This window comes from Schistocerca piceifrons, chromosome 11 (genome assembly GCF_021461385.2).
Source record: "Schistocerca piceifrons isolate TAMUIC-IGC-003096 chromosome 11, iqSchPice1.1, whole genome shotgun sequence".
Taxonomy (NCBI): domain Eukaryota; kingdom Metazoa; phylum Arthropoda; class Insecta; order Orthoptera; family Acrididae; genus Schistocerca; species Schistocerca piceifrons.
Window position 1 is genome coordinate 115,320,702 of NC_060148.1, and position 17,982 is coordinate 115,338,683.

General features: G+C 40.5%; 1 protein-coding gene across 4 annotated transcripts in view; it reads right to left on the reverse strand.

Annotated features, from left to right (window-relative positions):
• The window catches only part of LOC124719619 (zinc finger protein 708-like), a 203,818-nt gene that overhangs the window by 33,480 nt on the left and 152,356 nt on the right, over positions 1-17,982 (reverse strand). The window lies entirely within an intron of this gene.

The window sequence follows — 17,982 nt, forward strand, 5'->3', positions numbered from 1 at the left end:
CCACCACACTCCCTGACCGAGATCTCTACTTGAGTAGGTCCAAAGTATGGCAATAAAATCTTCTTTATATACTTATGACTGAAAGTTTATGTTGACTACAACCCACAGTACCTGCAGACAAGTTAGACAGAGAGCAGAGGAATGACACAAAGAGTAACCTTGCCCCATGACCAAGGCACCTACTCCCAGTCTCCACTAACCCTTCAGCTACTTGCATTGCAATGTTCCCCTTGCAGGCTTTAGCTCTATGTTAACCAAACCAACAGTTGCATAACAACACCCAATGACTGCTTGTTCATGTCCAAATTACACTATTTTGTGCTAACACTAACAATCTACAATCAATCTTACTCATACACAATGCAATCAGATAGATGGGTGTTTGCATGTATATATCCAAAACAATGTACCATACACAAATCCATCAACCCCTAGTATCCTTGGTTGAAGATAAATGGATTCAAATAGTCCACAAACTCGCCTAAATAGCATGTCTTTGTGATACCATTGTGTTAACAAAGAAGGGATACATTTAAACAGATGTATATGTAAACCACACCAAATACTCATCACAGGTCCTTGTTGGCCACATTGTCGTATATGTACAAAATCATGACACAATAACAAACCAGGGTAGGATGGTCAGGCTGCAGTGACAGGCATGCAAACCATTCTATCCCAACAACAAACCTGAAACTTCCTGGCAGATTAAAATTGTGTGCTAAACCAAGCCTCAAACACAGGACCTTTGCCTTTTGCTGGCAATTGCTCTACTGACTGAGCTACCCAAGCTTGACTCATGACCCATCCACACAGCGTTGATTCTGCCAGTACCTCATCTTCTACCTCTCAAACTTCATGGAAGGTCTCCCGCTGAACTTGCGAGAGCAGCACTCTTGGAAGAAAAGGCTGAAAGGTAGGAGATAAGGTACTGACACAATTGAAGCTGTGAGAACAGGTGATGGATGAGTTATGCTTAGGTAACTCAGTTAGTAGAGAGCTTATCCACAAAAGGCATGGTTCCATGTTCGAGTCTCAGTCACACACACAGTTTTAACCTGCCAGGAAGTTTCATATTAGTGCACACTCCACTGTGGGATGAAAATCTAATTCTAGTTCAACAAACCTCCACACAGTGTCACTGGAATCGGCCAGGCTGGGCTGGCTGGTTGACTAGTCACTGCACTGGATAGAGTGAAAGGGTTGAGGGGTGCTAAACCCCATTGATGGGCAATCTCACAGCACCAAGTTGAAGGTGAACAGTGATTGATCTATTGACTGATTACCTGAGATGGGTTATGGGACTAAATGGCGAGGTCATGAGTTCTGGGAATCTGAAGTTAGTCAGGGTCTGCTAAGAGTGGAGGGATCCAGTCAGAGGAGTCAAACTATAAAATAATGAACATTAAACACACACACAGAAAAAGGCATGAAAGGTGAGACCAAATCTAAAAACTGGAAATAAGGGGGAGGTTATGGGGCCACAGACAAGGAAGACTGGAAAGGAAATCCCAACCACAACAACCTGACCCTGCTCCAAGACTAAAGTAGAACCTTACATCTGGAAATAAAGACCACTTTCATGGAGGGAAACAAGTTTAAGGAATCAGAAAGAGTATACTTAGCACAAAGGGCTGAAAGGAGGGGGATTCCACAAAAATGTGGGATACCATCAGTCTGGCCCAACAACAACGTTGTAGGAGTGGGATGTTATGTAGGAGAAAAAAGGGGGTGAGCCAGGTATGACCAATGTGTCAATGGAATAATACAGTGGACTCCTTCTGAGAGCAGTGAGGAAGAGCACCAAAACTGTAGTATACTCCTTGATTGTGCAGAGTTTATTACTATGAGCAGTGGCGCTCCAGATGGCATTTCACTTTTGGGAAAAGAGAGATTTGACGTAGATCCGCATATCCGCAGCTGGAATCATGAAAGGAAATGGGGAATAAGCCAAATGATGAGCCAGTTCATTCCCTGGGATGCCTACATGATGTGGGACCCACAGAAAGACAACTGAACAGGTGGCATGCCCAAAGGCAGAGAGAAGGTTATATAGCAGAGACCAAAGGGTGATGAGAGCAGCATTAGTCGATAGCCTGCAAGTTGCTCATTGAATCTGAAAAAAATTAAAACAAAAAGGAGGGCCTTGTGAATGGCTAGAAGTTCTGCTGTGAACACACTACATGACCCCAACAATAAATGGTGTTCAAAGCCAGTACAAGATGTGAAAATTTACTCCACCTTATCAACTGTCTTAGAACCATCGGTGTAAAAGATGGTGGCACCCTGGAACACTGCAAGGATGGCATATACAACACAATGGAAAACCATAGGATCAACAGAGATCTTAGGACCCTGGAATAGAGTGGTGCTAATCCATTTATTTATTTATTTATTTATTGTTCCGTGGAACCACATTAAGGAGAAGTCTCCATGGTCATGGAATGAGTCAATACATGAAATTATAACACGATTGTAGAAAGAGATAAAACGAAATATAAGAAACATATTAGAATTTGCTTAATTTTTTAGCTCTTCCAGGAGCTCCTCGACAGAATAGAAGGAGTGAGCCATGAGGAAACTCTTCAGTTTAGACTTAAAAGCGTTTGGGCTACTGCTAAGATTTTTGAGTTCTTGTGGTAGCTTATTGAAAATGGATGCATCAGAATACTGCACTCCTTTCTGCACAAGAGTCAAGGAAGTGCATTCCACATGCAGATTTGATTTCTGCCTAGTATTAACTGAGTGAAAGCTGCTAACTCTTGGGAATAAGCTAATATTGCTAACAGCAAATGACATTAAAGAAAATATATACTGTGAGGGGAATGTCAGAATTCCCAGACTATTGAATAGGGGTCGACAAGAGGTTCTCGAACTTACACCACACATAGCTCGAACAGCCCATTTTTGAGCCAAAAATACCCTTTTTGAATCAGAAGAATTACCCCAAAAAATAATACCATATGACATAAGCGTATGAAAATATGCGAAGTAGACTACTTTTCGTGTTGAACTGTCACTTATTTCAGATACTGCTCTAATGGTAAATAAAGCGGCATTCAGTTTCTGAACAAGATCCTGAACATGGGCTTTCCACAACAGCTTACTACCTATCTGTACGCCTAGGAACTTGAACTGTTCCGTCTCGCTTATAATATGCCCATTCTGTCTGATTAAAATATCAGTTCTTGTTGAATTGTGAGTTAGAAACTGTATAAACTGAGTCTTACTGTGATTTAGCATCAAATTATTTTCCACAAGCCACGAACTTATTTCATGAACTCCATTATTTGATAATGTTTCAATATTACACACAAGATCCTTCACTACCAAGCTGGTGTCATCAGCAAACAGAAATATTTTTGAATCACCCGTAATACTAGAAGGCATATCATTTATATAAATAAGAAACAGCAGTGGCCCCAGCACCGATCCTTGGGGAACACCCCATTTAACAGCGCCCCATTGGGACTGAACATCAATACCACTCTCAATATTTCGGAGAATTACCCTCTGCTTTCTGTTCTTAAAGTAAGAGGCGAACCAATTGTAAGCTACTCCCCTTACTCCATAATGTTCCAACTTCTGCAGTAATATTTTGTGGTCAACACAGTCAAAAGCCTTCGTTAAATCAAAGAAAACACCTAACGTTCGCAACCTTTTATTTAATCCGTCCAAAACCTCACAGAGAAAAGAGACTATAGCATTTTCAGTTGTTAAGCCATTTCTAAAACCAAACTGTACATTTGACAGCAAATTATGTGAATTTAAATGCTGCAGTAACCTTGTATATACAACCCTCTCGATAACTTTAGCAAACACCGATGGCATAGAAATAGGTCTATAATTATCAACATTATCCCTGTCTCCCTTTTTATAAAGTGGCTTCACTACCGAGTACTTCAATCGGTCAGGACACCGACCACACCTAAAGGAAAAGTTACAGATATGGCTAAGTACTGGGCTAACATACATGGAACAATACTTCAGTATTCTGTTAGATACCCCGTCATATCCATGAGAGTTCTTGGTCTTTAGTGATTTAATTGTTAACTCAATCTCCCTCTTGTCAGTATCATGGAGGAGCATTTCAGGTAACAGTCTCGGAACACTTTTTTCTACGAGCGCTATATGATTCCCTGTTGGGACTAAGTTTCTATTTAGTTCACCTGCTATATTCAGAAAGTGATTATTAAATACTGTACATATATGCGACTTATCAGTAACACGGACATTCCCACTACGCACTGATTCTATATCCTCGACCTGTCTCTGCAGACCAGCCACTTCCGTTACGACTGACCATATGGTTTTAATTTAATCCTGAGACTTAGCTATTCTATCTGCATACCACATGCTTTTTGCCTTCCTAATAACTTTTTTAAGCACCTTACAATACTGTGTTGTAATGGGCTACTGCAATTAGATTGTGACTGTTTCTAACATTTTGATATAATTGCCACTTTGTTTTACAAGATATTCTTATACCTTTAGTCAGCCACCCAGGCTGCCTGTTCGTGCTAGTGCCCTGTTTTGAACGTTCTAATGGAAAGCAACTTTCAAAGAGCACGAGAAAAGTCTTGAGGAAAGCATTATATTTATCGTCTACTGTATCAGCGCTATAAACATCTTGCCATTCTTGTTCCTTGATAAGGTTTAAAAAAGTCTCTACAGCAACTGGATCAGCTTTCCTAAAAAGTTGGTAAGTATATTTAACCTGTGTTGCAGCAGAAAAATCTTTTAGACTTAAAATTTGTGCATCATGATCTGAAAGGCCATTCACCATTTTGCTAACAGAATGCCCTTCTAGTAATGACGAATGAACAAAAATATTGTCTATGGTTGTTCTACTGTTCCCTTGCACTCTCGTTGGGAAGAATACGGTTTGCATAAGACTATATGAATTAAGGAGGTCTACCAGCATCCATTTCCTTGCACAATCACTTACACAATTTATATTGAAGTCACCACATATAACTAACTTTTTGTATTTCCTATAAAGTGAACCAAGAACTTCCTCTAGCTTTAGCAAAAATGTTGTGAAATCAGAGTCTGGGGATCTATAAATAACAACAGTATGAAGTTTAGCTCCACTAAATTTAACCACACCCGCACAACATTCAAACACCTTTTCAGTGCAGTACTTTGAAACATCAATTGACTCAAATGGGATACCATTTTTCACATACATGGCTACTCCCCCACACCGCAAAGAGCTCCTAGAAAAGCTGCCAGCCAACCTGTATCCTGGTAAAGGAAGCCTCTGAATTATCTCCTTATTTAAGAAGTGTTCAGATATACCAATAATTTCAGAGTCAACATCTATAAGTAGTTCACTAACTTTATCTCTAATGCCTTGTATGTTTTGATGAAATATACTAATTCCCTCATTAATCGGATGGATACCTAAGCTTTGCCGAAAGTGGTTTCTTTGTTAGAGAGACTTCCCTTAAGCAGGAATACCTGTCAGCTGGCTTCAACCTAAAAAAGGTACAGCTCTAACACCCACAACTACCAGAATTTTCCCATGAGTGATCCCACCACCCCCACCTATGCTGTCACATATAAGCTTTTCCAACCTCCCCTTTCCATACCTGTTGAGGTGCAGGCCATGTCTAGTGAAACCCATCCTGCTGATAGACTCCACCAACACCACTGAAATGTGACTCATGCCTTCTGTCATTAGCGCACCCCCAAGTCTCATGTTATTACGCCTGATGGCTGTATTAATATGAGGTCGATCATGAAGCTGAAACAGTTCCACGACATGCACATTCGGGTTGCCAGTCTGAGTGGCTATCTTTTCCAGGTCACCATCTATGTCATACTCCCCATCCCTATCAATACTGTTACCAGCCCCACCCACAATCACTACCTGATCCTCTTTTGTAAAATCCCTACATAACCCCCCTATGTTAAAAGTCACCTGAGCCAATCCTGCATCAGGCTTCACAATGCTGGTGACCTGGTACTCACTCCCCAAAACTTCCTGCAACTGCTGGCCAACACCTCTACCATGAGAACTACCTAACAGCAGAACCTTCTTCTTTCTCTTAGACTTTGCAACTGTCCTAGCCACCGTAACTGCTGAGGTCTGCTGCATACTTCCTACATCTACAGCTACTAGAGATTCCTCTCCACTAGACTCTGACAGTTGGTCATATCTATTGTAAACACCAAAAGTAAAACTATCCAAAAATCTTCTTCTCCTAGCAGATCTCTTACCAACAGCCAGTTCCAATTCCCCAACCCCCTTCTCCCTCCTCATCCTATCTAGCTCCTCCTGTGCGTTTTTCAACTGCACCTGAAGGGCACAGATCTTACACTCCTGCTCCTCTATCAACTTACTCTTGCTACATAACCTGCAGTTCCCGGAGAGGATCTCACCAGAATGCCCACTGGCTTCCCCACTGCATTACCCCCAGTGAAAATACTTCGAACAAGTCTCACATCGCAATCCACTACTCACGAACCTACGGCAAAGCCCACACTTCTCACTGATGGTAAAATATTACTTTTTCTAAGTTCCGCTACTACAATAATATGATGTTAAAAACTGACTACAATAATCACAAACTTGCTCCACAAGGAAAGCAACTACTATTATTGACATAGTCTAGGCACCATCCAAGGAGGGTGGATGTTATGCAAGGAAAGATGCAGGGTGCAGTCCAACGAGTTGAGATGGAGATCTCAATGGAGGGAAGTGAGACACTTCCCAACTGGCAATCCCATCTGTGAGTGGCTGTTAGGAGGGAGAATCCCTCACTGGCAAAGAGCACAGGGTACACGGGATGGTCAAGGAATTGGTTAAGGCCAATTGCATAAGAAACAAGGAGTTGGCTGTGTTCTATGTGTAGAGGGGGAATCTCCACTTCTGTGAGGAGACTATCAATGTGACTAGTGTGAAAGGCACCAATAACCAGATACACGCCACAATGAAGGACTGGCTTAAGCAGTTTCCAAGTGGAAGGATCTGCTGAGCCATAAACCTGACAACCATAATTTAGTCTGGACAAGACCAGAGCATAGTAAAGATGGAGAAGAATGCAACAGACTGCATCTCAAACTGTCAGGGCAAGGAGACAGAGAATTAAGCTTCCACATACATGTATTCTTTGGGTGGTGAATGTGGGGCTGTGCTACAACACTGAGGTGGTGGTCGCCTAAATAAAGTTCTGGATAGGGGTGTACTGTAGCTTGACGACAAAAATACATAACCCACGTTTTGGAAGGAGAAAACTGGAAACAATGAGAGATGGCCCAGGCAGAGGCCCATAGGATGGTGCCTTGGAGCCAGCACTCAGCAGATACTAGCATGTGGGAGCTGCACCAGATGCAAAAATTGTTGACGTACAACACCGGAGTAACCAGAGGCCTCACAGAGGTCACAACACCATTGATGGCAATGAGCAAGAGCATGATGCTGAGCACAGAACCCTGTACGAGACAGTTCTTCTGAGAACCCTGTACGAGACAGTTCTCCTGAATCTAAGTGGTGCTGAGTGAAGTGCCAAATTCCAACCTGGAATGGCTGGTGAGATAAAAACTGATGGATAGAAACTGGAAGAGAACCACAGAAGCCCCAGTCATGGACGGCAACTAAATGTGATGGCACCAAGCCACATCATATGCCTTATGTAGGTCAAAGAAGACTGCAACAAGGTTCCAGAGGTGGGTAAATCCTGTCAGATGGCTGTTTCCAATCGAGTAAATGTTCAGTTGGATATTGTCCTGTCTGGAAGCTACACTGAATCGGGGACAAAAGGCCCTGAGATTCGAGTACCCAACATAATCTGAAGCTGGTCATCCTCTCGAGCAGTTTACAAAGTACATTCGTCAGGCTAATTTGGCGGTATCTGTCGAGAGGTGTTGAGTTCTTCCTGGTTGTAAGGACAGGGATAACTATACCATCTTGCCATTGTGACAGAAAAGCACCCATGAGCCAAATGTGAGTGAAGACCATGAGGAGATGTTGCCTCTAGGGAATGTCAAAGTGTTGGATCATCTGGTTGTGGATGGAATCCGAGCCAGAGGCTGTGTCTCGTGAACAGGTAAGAGCCTGTAAGAATTCCCATACCATGGAGGGTTCATTACAGGGCTCATTGTGGCGTGCGATGAAACAGTGGGGGGAGGGGGGGGGGTCTATTCAACTCTGCATTTCTGCTGGAGAAAGGTAGGACGACAGGAAGAGGACACTGATGCCATCACGAAGTGTGTCGCGAGGTGTTCTGCAAGGACCAATGTGTCAGTGCATGAGCACCTTGAACGTTAAGCCTCTGGACAGGTGACCACTGCTGGTGGCTCAGAAGGCAAGGGATCTTGGACCAAACCTGCAATGAAGAGGCATACATCCCCAGGGAGGAAATATAGCACTCCCAAGGTAAGGAGCCTTAGCGTGGAGACTCCTAAAAGTGAGGAAGTTGGTCTATGAAGGGTGTCACTTTAATCTCTGCAGCAACCATTGGTGGTCCTGGACAGTGACTGTGAGATTCTTGGTTCACCATGGTACTGGTAGATGACGAGGGGAACCTGTGGATAGGGGAACACCAGTGCCAGCAGCTTGAAGAATAGTGGTAGACACACCTTGCATGACTACATCAATGGAATTCGAGAGGGAGGTGTCAAAGTGCACAGCAGATGTATATAAAGTCCAACTGGCACTGCAGAATGCCCAACATGGAGGCCTGTATGCCTGATGGCAGCAGGGAAACAATAGAATCACTGGAAAATGGTCACTGTCACAAGGTCATTATGGGATGACCAATGTAAAAAAGCATCGAGGGCAGGGGAGGAGATGGTGAGACCGATAGCAGAAAACATTCATGAGTGGCACTGAAGTGGGTAGGGGAACCATTACTGGGAGAGACAAATCAAGGTAGGTAATAAGCTGTTCAATTAGGAACCTCTTACCTGTTAAAGTGACACTCCCACACAGTGGGTGGTGGGCATATAAGTTCCCAAGGAGGAGTACCTGGGGTGGGAGTTGCTGGGTTAAGGTAGACAGTTCAACTTAAGGAAGTGGCCTACCTGGAGGGAGATACACATTGCAAATGGTGATTGCCGGAGTTGTTTGCACTCTAACCACTACTGCTTCCATGTTGCAATTTAGGGGGTATGATACTGAAGTGAACCAAAGTGCAGACCCTGCTAGAAGCTACACTGGAGCCAGCACAGTTCTGACAGAATGCCTGATAACCAAAAATGTTGGAGAACTGTCATCACGGAAATGCATTTCTTGAAGTACAAGACAGAACGCAGAATAGGAACTGACAAGATGTTGCTTTTCCAGTTGGTGACGATAGTATCCGTTTGAAGTCCACTGGATGATCAAGTAGCGAGAGTCCAGGTTAGACACAAAGAAGCCAAGAGAGGGTCATGTCACTCTATCAGTAGTCGACACTGACAAGGATATGGTGACATCCATAAGATATCAGACTCAGGTTGTGAGGGGGGAGGGGCCATGCCAGACGCATCGGGGGGGGGGGGGGGGGCGGGGACTTGTCTTGGGATTTATATTTCTTCTTCTCTTTCAGAGGTGGAGGAATGCAGGGCACAGAGGGATACAGGCATCTGCGAGATCTGGAACTGAAGGAGAGTGGGTGACCTTGCGATGCACAGATGGTGAGTCTCGTAGCTGAGTGCTGGTAGGAGTTTTCTAGCCTGAGAGACACCGGGGAGAGGAATCCCAGGAGGGAGTTTGATCATCAACAGGTGCCAAAGGAGAGGGGCACTTTTTTGGCCAGGGATGGGGAGCAGATCCCAGATGGGAGGTCATGAGAGCTGCAGGAGGGGGAGGGAAGAGGAGAATGGAGTGGGTGTGAAGAATAGGTGGAAGGAGGAAATGAAGTTACAGAGGCAAAAGTTGAAGAAAGTGTAAATGGATGGTGTCTCTCATAGTTTTGGCGACTTCAGCATACGACAGGCGATCTAGGGACTTGTATTCTTTGATCTTCTTTACTCTCTTTTAAGCTGGGCAATCAAACGAGGGGAGTGGCAGTCAGCACTGTCGACACACACAGGTGAGCTTAGCCCTCCTCCCATGGTGTAGTCAGGGAAGGTAGCCGGGTCATACGAAGCAGCATTCAATGATCCTTCAACACTCAAAGAGACAGCCATTTCAGAACAGAAAGATTTTTGCAGCTTGATATATTTCATGCATGAAACATCCACCCTGATATCACCCAGTCCAACCAGTGGCTCTCCCCATGGGCACTACCCAGCCACAGCAAGGGCTGCCTGACATGGCAGCCGTAGCCATGAGTTCCAATGCTCCAAGAAGATAAGCAACCATTCCTTGGCATACATGGGGAGGAAACAGCTCAGGTATCAGTAGTGTGATCCCTGTGTTGTCAGGGGACTCAGCCATATGGGTACATAACAGATCCACCACACAGACGGGCTACATGTGCTGGTGACGTAGTAGGGCGGAAGGGGGCTACAGCAGAAAAGGGAGAGGAGAAGGAAAGGGGGTGAGGAATCAATACAGTAGATGCTAAGGAGGGAGTTCTTCCCCAAATGGCTCACACTAAAAACAGGAAATTTTGAAGTTGAGGTCAAACCTCAAGTGATGATCGAAACACCAAAAAGGATGAAAGAACAGGCAAAACGAACAAAATAGCAACCAATATAGGAAACCAGGTGGATAGCCAGGTCGATATAAATCAGAACACCGAGAGAGGGGAAGGAGACATACAGGAATCAGTGACATGAGGTCACTGTAGCGAAGCTCGAAACCATATCAACCAAAACCACTAAAAATATATGGAAAATATATCTATTTAAAACAGCAGATAAAAATTCGCTTGATGCCTTCCTAAGAGAGTGCCTCCATTCCTTCCAAGCTAATTATGTAAGTTTAGACCAGATGTGGCTCGAATTCAAAGATACAGTATCGACAGCAATAGATTGAATCATACAGCATAAGTTAGTAAGAGATGGGACTGATTCACTATGGTACACAAAACATGTCAGAACACTGAAACAGAAGCAAAGAAAAAAGCATGCCAACTTCAGAAGAATGCAAAATCCCCAAGACTGGCCAAGTTTCACGGAAGCTCGAAATTTAGTGTGGACATCAATGTGAAATGCTTTTAATGGTTTCCACAATGAAACATTGTCTCAAAATATGGTAGAAAACCCAACGAGATTCTGGTTGTACGTAAAGTACACCAGAGGCAAAAAAAGCAGTCAATACCATCACTGCGCAATAGCGATGGAAATGTTACCAATGATGCTGCCACTATAACAGAGTTACTAAATACAGTTTTTCGCAATTTCTTCACAAAAGAAGACAAAGTAAATATTCCAGAATTTGAAACCAGAACAGCTGTTAGTATGAGTGACATACAAGAAGGTATCTTAGGTGTTGCGAAACAACTCAAATCACTTAAAGGCAAGCCTTCTGGTCCAGATGGTATATCAGTCAGGTTCCTTTCCGACTATGCAGACACAATAGTGCCTTTCTTAGCAATCATATACAAACACTCACTAGACGAAAGGGCTGTTCTTAAAGACTGGAAAGTAGCACAGGTCACACCAGTATTCAAAATATGGAATAGGAGTAACCCATTCAGTTACAGACCCATATCACTGAGCTCAATTTACAGTAGGATTCTGGAGAATATACTGTACTCAAACATTATGAATCGTCTTGAAGAAAATGATTTATTGATACATAATGAACACGGTTTCAGAAAATATCGTTCTTGTGCAACACATGAAGTAATGAGTGCTGTTGACAAGGGATCTCTGATCGATTCCATATTCCTAGATCTCCATAAGGCTTTTGACACCGTTCCTCACAGGCAACTATTAATCAAGTTATGTGCATATCTTCTCAGTTGAGTGACTGGATTCGTGATTTCCTCTCACAGAGGCCACAGTTCGAAGTGACAGATGGTAAATCATTGAGTAGAACAGAACTGATATCTAGCATTCTGCAAGGTAGTGTCATAGGCCCTCTGCTGTTCCTGATTTATGTAAGCGATCTAGGTGATAATCTGAGCAGCCCCCTTAGATTGTTTGTCAATCACACTTTAATTTACTGTCTAGTAAAATCATTAGACAATCAATTCCAATTACATAATGATCTAGAGACAATATATGTATGGTAAAAAAGTGGCAATTCGCACTAAACAAAGAAAAGTGGTAACTTTAATGAACAAATATAGGTTGAAAAGTGAAGTAGATGATGTTCTAAATTCTTTAGGTAAGGAGCCATGTGACAGGAGGCATGGCGACACATACAATAACTGAATGGAAAGGAAATTTGTCAAGTGATAACAAATTTCCAACCATATTTTTAACTTTGATGTTATTAACATGAGATTTATGTACATACTGATACCAAAAGGTGGAAAAATACACTTAAATACTGTTAACTGAAAATTGCCACACATGTTTAGTGACTGTGTAAGTGGTTGCAACAGTAACAACCACCACACCAATTATTATTATTATTATTATTATTATTATTATTATTATTATTATTAGTAATGGTGGCATTAATATTGATTATTGAAACAATTATAAATGGTAAATTAAAATTAGCTGTAAGTTAAAATCCTTTGTTACAATGTTGATGTTGAAACCACTGGAGTAACTATATAATGTAATACCTATAAAGTCATGTTCTTGGCACTAGAAGGTATTATTGTGTCAGGCATACACCTGTGAAAGTTGTAAGGGTGACGACATGATGCATGATTACACTGTGAGAACAACTATATTGAAAATGTTAATAAAATGTGAGAAGTTTAAGACAAAGATTGCAGAGTTACATGTAATGACATATACAAACAGCTGTAAAACTGGCAAACAAGTTTGCATGCATGAATACAATAGATTTTAGGTTAAAATTGTGCCAACAATGATATCAACATGGAATGGATGATGAATGAGAATTAAGTACAACATAATCATTTAAATGATGTGAGTTTAAAATTTATGGACATTACTATTCACTTCCTCTTATTGTTCAGTTATGACATATCATATTGCAAACAAAAAAGAATACTTGTGAGGTTAGTTGTTTTAAATAACATGGATAAATCGTAAAAACAGAGTTGATAATAGAAAAGTATGATTGCATCTTGTAGGAGTCAGCCAGGGTAGAATGAATGAAAATGTTGCAGGAATAGCAGCAAAATAGTTCAATGAAATTTGTTATTGAACAATATATGTAATTACAAAAGACTGGAAACTTAACAGTAATACCAGCAACAATGAACTGGGACACATGAAGTTAAAAGTTACAAAACTTTTCTTAGTACAATTCTTCCATTTATTTTTACTTACATTTCATCAGCTGAAAATTATCAAAAAGACAATCAAAGTAATCTTTAAGATGTTTGAACTAATTCTGACCAAGTAAAGCCATAAATGAATCAACTATGACACCTAATAAACACTCTCGATGTTGGAAAACAACATTGTCAAAAACAATGAAAAAGTTAACAAGCCCTGCTGAACAATTACCTGAAATTAATGCAAGACCAGTGAACAATTTTCAGCAAGAACTTACTAAATCAGACAAGTTTTGAAACTGATTCATGAAACTTGAAAACAGTGAATGATAGTGGGATGAGTGAAAATTTTAAAATAAAACTTTGCAGTCTAGAATAAAAAAATTAGGTTAACACTGACAGTAAAAGATAAAAAATTAAGTCCACACTGAGCATGTTGCTACTACAACCACAAATGCAGTTAAAAGAAAGGAACGTGAAGTGGAATTTGGTTTTTGAATAACTAATGCTGTTAATTATGTTGAAAACTTTGAAGTGATTGATGTAATTAGTAAAAACAAGAATGTAGTTAATTCACAGAATATTTATGTATTAGTTCATGTGAGTGAAGCAAATGATACTGATGAGAAACTATTTTCTTGTTCTGTAAGATGAATTCTTGTCTGCGTAAATTGAAAATGTGGTATTTAGGCTGTTAGTGTCAAATAAGTTTTCAACATGGAGAGTAAAAAGTTATTCTAAATCAATTGTATGGAAACATTTGGTTTGGTAAAAATTATCTGAATTCTGTAAACAACTATAATTTGTTTGGTGGGAGAAGTATCTGAACAATTTCTGTAAACAGCTTAAAATTTAAGGACCTTATGGCAATGTAGTGAATGACGTTCATTCATTTGAGGGCTTGATTCTGATGAGAAAATTTTCAATACTGCCTTGTCAGTTAAAGTCAGCGGGAAGACTTACAAATGAATGTAGAATTTATCACACAAATCTGAAAGAATAGACATGTTAATGATACAAACCTGTATGAAATAGTTCAAAATTTAATTCACTGACTGCACATTCGTTGATATCTGTGATAAATCTACTACTCAACAGTGCCAGACAGGGACTCAAACCTGAATTTCCTGCTTATCTTAAGTGGTCTCCTTCACCACTTTGGCTATCGGTGCATGCTCCTTAGACTGAGACAAACTTCCATACATCACACTTCCACATCCTTATATCAATGTCCACTAAATTCATTACCTCTTTAGCATAATTTATGACATATTCCTTCGACAGATAACAATTTGCTGAGACTGGAAGGGGAACAAATACCCATATTTACAAAGAAAGGGCACAACTTATCCACAACACAAGAACCCTGCACCATAAACTTTGATCCACAACGAAATTCTAGAAGATATTCACAAATAATTACCTACAGAGAAGATCTGTGCAGAAACTCAGAATATCAAGAGTGTGAGTAAGAACTAACATACCATCAGACACCAGGTGACCTGGACTACAATCAACTTCAACAAGTCTGAATTATAGTGAATCTGCAAATACTGGAAATTATAGTGTTAATAAGGTCAATGTTACAGGTGTATCCCATTATGACTCATGACTCTCACATTGTAACTTTGATGGTAATATAAGGTATTGGATGGAGTTCCTATGTGTGTCTTGATATCATGTTTTGACTCTGCTCTTTGAGCAGGTAGACAAAGAGAACTTGTGCATGGTTGCAAGTATACAGCAAATGGTATTTAAATATGGTACAGAATGTAAATGATTTAAATCATCTGAAGTGATGATACTGAATCATAACACAATAAAAGGACTAAAAAGTAGGCAAGAAGTACTTTAATTCAACAGAAAAACTCTTATGGAAATAAATTCTTGAGAGATTTTGTATTGAAGTTCAGGAATTACTCAGTTTTGTGAAGTTATCATAAATGAGAAGCATCATCTTTACCTTTTCATTTTCAGTGGTGTACAAGAAACATATGCTATTACAGAATACAAACATAAATGTGGATGTAGTTTGTAACAAATATCATGTTATGTGTCACATTATGAAATAATAGATACAAAGCTTTTACAACAAACACAGAAAAATTAGATACTTGTGTGTCACATCAAATTTGCTTAAAACAATATTGTATTGCCTTATGTAGGATGGCGACTGAAAAACTGGACCCGAGTGCAGACTGCTTGCTAACGACACATGAACTGTTGTCCACCATTAAAGATACAACAAAAATTAGATGAACATGTATTAGATAATAAATAAATAATAAATAAGCTAATATAAAAGCCTATATTTACTGAATTGATTTTGCCTTTTACACCACATTACACCAGAAGCTAAAAAGACCTCATGATTCAATGCACTTTTTTGTGCAAGCTAAAACGTAAATATATACTTTTACAGCTCCGTTGCAACAATTCTCAAAATTTCATCAGGAGTATTGTCCTTCAAGTCTTCTAACATTATTGGGTTATGTGTGTACACTTCTCCCTTTAGACCCTCCACCCCCCCCTCCCCCACATCCCCCGTTAAACATCATACATGGTTATGTCAGGTGAAAGCAGCAGCCACATCTTTTACTGACAGTCTTTTCTTCTTGAATCTCTCATGAATTCATGAGATTGGCTCACAAGAAGTGTGACATATTGTAGGGTTTCATCATTATATGGTGTAAAACATGTTGAGAAGCCCAGCACAAACATTCACTTGTGACAATTTGTGTGTTGATTTCTTTGGATTCTGGATCAACTGTACTCTGATCACCATGATCACAGTAGGTGCACAAACAGGTGGGGCCTGCGTCTTTTTCTTGTTCACAACTGACTCTGTAGTACTCCATTTTGTCACCAAATCCTGTTAGACTGCTCTCTGTCTGTATGGAAAAGTCTAGAAACTTCTTTGCAAAAATACCCCTCCACTATTGCAATTCTTTCTTGAAGAAGATGTATCTCACTGAGATATTTCTTTATTGTCTTAACCATGACACAACTTTTGTATTTAACACAAAATGGAACTGCAGCAGCTTCAAAACTATATATGATGATTGGTGGGCAACAATGAGAATTCTAGTATTCAGGGTCAATTTTTCATGCACCACCCTACATATTTTCATGTTGGATATCATTTGGGTGTGGCACTTCGCACTAAAACTTTCCATTTCGCATTGTTTGTGTTGTTTATGAAGGATGTCGATATCTGTTGACAGTGGATTCAACTTCAAATAAATAGGCATCTACTACCAATTCAATTTCTTTGAACGCCAGAAGGGAATTAAAAATTACTCTGGAATTTCCATGAAAGTTATTACAGTTTATTTTCATTACGTTGATTTGTTGATTAAGAAACTAGTTACAATAAAAGATTTAGTCACTACCTGCTATAAAAATACTGCTCAGCACTTGGAAGCAGAAAAATGGAGCAATGAAAACTTCACACACTTCATTTCATCAGCAAACCATCTACATAAATCGGCCTTTCATAGCACGCAGTTAAGGACACAGCTTTCAGATTTCGTCACTTAGTCACTTTTATTTTACTGCTAACTTGTGTATAAAGTTAATAGCACAAAACTATGGCATTCTCACCTAGCACACATACAGCATTAAATCCAAATACATATGCAATATTGATCATATTCCCTTATACTGTAATATGACTGCCTGTTAATACAACAATAAAGAAAAAGTCCTCAATATACAACTAATATTTTCCCTACGAGCTAATGAGAATCAGTATTTCTGTTCATCTACATCTACATCTACATTTATACTCCGCAAGCCACCCAACGGTGTGTGGTGGAGTGCACTTTACGTGCCACTGTCATTACCTCCCTTTCCTGTTCCAGTCACGTATGGTTCGCTGGAAGAACGACTGTCTGAACGCCTCCGTGCGCGCTCTAATCTCTCTAATTTTACATTCGTGATCTCCACGGGAGGTATGTGTTTGTTCCGCTATCATATAATCATACAATAAAGGATCCTTCTTTCTATGTATTCGCAATACATTACATTTGTCTATGTTAAGGGACAGTTGCCACTCCCTGCACCAAGTGCCTATCCGCTGCAGATCTTCCTGCATTTCACTACAATTTTCTAAAGCTGCAACTTCTCTGTATACTACAGCATCATCGGCGAAAAGCCGCATGGAACTTCCGACACTATGTACTGGTCATTTATATATATTGTGAAAAGCAATGGTCCCATAACACTCCCCTGTGGCACGCCAGAGGTTACTTTAACGTCTGTAGACATCTCTCCATTGATAATAACATGCTGTGTTCTGTTTGCCGAAAACTCTTCAATCCAGCCACACAGCTGGTCTGATATTCCGTAGGCTCTTACTTTACCAGGCGACAGTGCTGAACTGTCTCGAACGCCTTCCGGAAGTCAAGAAAAATAGCATCTACCTGGGAGCCTGTATCTAATATTTTCTGGGTCTCATGAACAAATAAAGCGAGTTGGGTCTCACACGATCGCTGTTTCCGGAATCCATGTTGATTCCTAAAGAGTAGATTCTGGGTTTCCAGAAATGACATGATACTCGAGCAAAAAACATGTTCTAAAATTCTACAACAGATCGACGTCAGAGATATAGGTCTATAGTTTTGCGCATCTGCTCGACGACCCTTCTTGAAGACTGCGACTACCTGTGCTCTTTTCCAATCATTTGGAACCCTCCGTTCCTCTAGAGATTTGCGGTACATAGCTGTTAGAAGGG